The sequence below is a fragment of the Antechinus flavipes genome, chromosome 2 (genome assembly GCF_016432865.1).
Source record: "Antechinus flavipes isolate AdamAnt ecotype Samford, QLD, Australia chromosome 2, AdamAnt_v2, whole genome shotgun sequence".
Lineage (NCBI taxonomy): Eukaryota > Metazoa > Chordata > Mammalia > Dasyuromorphia > Dasyuridae > Antechinus > Antechinus flavipes.
Window position 1 is genome coordinate 543,789,048 of NC_067399.1, and position 2,629 is coordinate 543,791,676.

At 35.6% G+C, this 2,629-nt stretch overlaps 1 pseudogene; it reads right to left on the reverse strand.

The window, feature by feature from the left end:
* Positions 1–1,880: 1,880 nt before the first annotated feature.
* On the reverse strand, positions 1,881–1,973 carry LOC127552696 (uncharacterized; annotated as a pseudogene).
* Between the last annotated feature and the right edge of the window lie 656 nt (positions 1,974–2,629).

Consider the following 2,629-nt stretch of genomic DNA (forward strand, 5'->3'; position numbering starts at 1 on the left):
TAAATACAAGCAAACAATTGAGGGTTGTGAAGAAAATTTATCAGAAATAGTTCATTCTTTCAGTATTATTTTCACATTTAAGACAAATTGTACTGTAAGATGAGGCATGTATGTTTCAACCAGTTGAGACAGACATTTGCTTTCTCATGACTTTTACAAAACATCTTCATTGTAAGATCTCTATCCTTATACCCATCATTACACTCAGCAATGAGCAGGCAAAAGGTAATCAAGTTTAGCATTATGAGGGTGAATCAATTGTTGCATGTTTAATGCTTTGTGTTTTCAAGTTTTACTCACTATTAGGATAAATTATAGGTAATTAGTATGAGCCATAAAAATACATCCTTGATTTTTTAAGGCAATTTGAAAAATTTCAAAATGTTGATTTCGCTTTTGAAAATTAGCACACAGATATATTTTGAGATGGATGGTGATGCTTGTAACAATCACTTTCTTAATTTTTTTTTATTAAAGTATTTTATTTACAAAACATAGGTATGGGTAGTTTTTCAACAATGATCCTTGCAAACTTTGTGTTCCAAAGTTTCCCCTCCTTTCCCCCACCCCCTTCCCTAGATGTCAGGTAATCCAATACATGTTACATATGTTAAAATATATGTTAAATCCAATATATGGATACATATTTATGTAGTTATCTTGCTGCACAAGAAAAATCGGATTAAGAAGGAAAAAAAAACTGAGAAAGAAAACAAAATGCAAGCAAACAACAACAAAAAGATTGAAAAGTCTATGTTGTGATCCATACTCAGTTCCCACAGTCCTCTCTCTGGATGTAGATAGCTTTCTTCATCACAAGATCATTGGAATTGGCTTCAATCATCTCATAATTGGAAAGAGTCATGTCCATCAAAATTGATCATCATATAATCTTGTTGTTGCTGTGTACAATAATCTTCTGGTTCTGCTCATTTCACTTAGTATCATTTCATACAAGTCTCCTCAGACCTCTCTAAAATCACTCTGTTGATTGTTTCTTATAGAACAATAATATTCCATAACATTCATATGTCATAACTTTTTCAGCCATTCTCCAACTGATGAGCATCCACTCAGTTTCCAGTTTCTTGCCACTACAAAAAGGGCTGCCACAAACATTTTTGCCCATGAATCACTTTCTTTAAAATGTTTGATAAATTTGCTTTCTGAAAAACCCTCATAGATTCTTGGCAGTTGAACACCTTAAGAACAAACATAATAGGATTAGATGGAAATTTTGAAAAAAAAAAAGAAAGAAAAGAAAAGAAACTCTCTTAGCCCAGTATAAGTGCTTAGTGAATATTAAGTAGGTCAACTATCCAGTATTTAAGAACTGGTTATTCAGTGATCTCTTGTTATTTGTCTTTTCCCCTATCAATGTCTTTTGACCATTTTCCTACATTTATTAAATCTTTCCCGTAGAGAATGGGCAGAAGAATTACCAACCAATTAATTTAGCTCTTTGTGAATAGCTGAGACAATTTTGAGAAGAAAACTGGCAAATTCTTTCTAAAACCAAGCTTTGTTACTTTTGAGGATTGAGGTTATTTCCATTGTCTAACTACCATGGATAAAAGAACACTTGTATTAGAGCAAGGATGACAATAGGTTTATAACAAGTTTTTTTTTTTCTTCTTCCGATTTTACAGCTTAGAAAGAGTAGTATGCAATACTGAGGGAAGGACAAACTAGCCTATGCACATTAAATTTCATACCAATAGAAGAATAGGTGCAAATATTTGGGTGGATTTATTTCACTTCCAATTCAGCTTCTAGTCTTAGTCTCTATTCTCTACAGTAAACTCATTACTGTTCTTAGATTTTAAAAGTCTCAATTACTTGTTATGAAAGGGAAACTGATATCCTGAAAGGCCAAATGGAAAATTTATTTCTAGAAATTGCATTAGGTTATATATAAAGAGTCTCCATTGTTATCAAGGAGAGTGCTAACCTTCTCTCCATTTATATAACACAGGAAAAGCTAGGTGCCCTGGTGGTTAGAGCACCAGGCCTGGAACACATCTTCCTGGGTTCAAATCTGTCCTCAGACACTTACTATGTAACCAGGGGCAAAGCTCTCAGCCCCATTTGTTTCAGTTTCCTCATCTGTAAAATGAGCTGGAGAAGGAAATGCAAACCAGCTCAGTCTCTAAGCCAAGAAAACCCTAAATGAGGTCACCACCAGTCTGAAGCTTCTGAACAACCACAAATAAAAAGGGCTCCTCATGCCATCTATTGGATTTTACATGAACTTCATGTCTTTGTTAGATTTACTCAGTACTTATTTCTCAGATCTAGGATCATAGGATTATAGATTTAAATCTGGAAAGGACCTTAGAAGTAACTTAATCCGGTCTCCTCATTTTAGATACCAGGAGACTAAATCCCAAAGACGCTGGGTATTGCTGGCAGATCAAGGTCTGAACTTGGCTTGTTGGGCTCCAAAGGCAGCACCCATTCTCCTGGACCTTCCCTGTCTTCATGTAGAGGCAACATGGACAGAAGGCCGGCCTTACCGTCCTAAAGCTGAGCCTTCCTCTGACATATATTAGCTGTGTGGCCACAAGCGAGTCGCTTCACATCTTCAAGCTACAGATGGGATAGAGTTTCTATATCAGGGGCTCCAGCC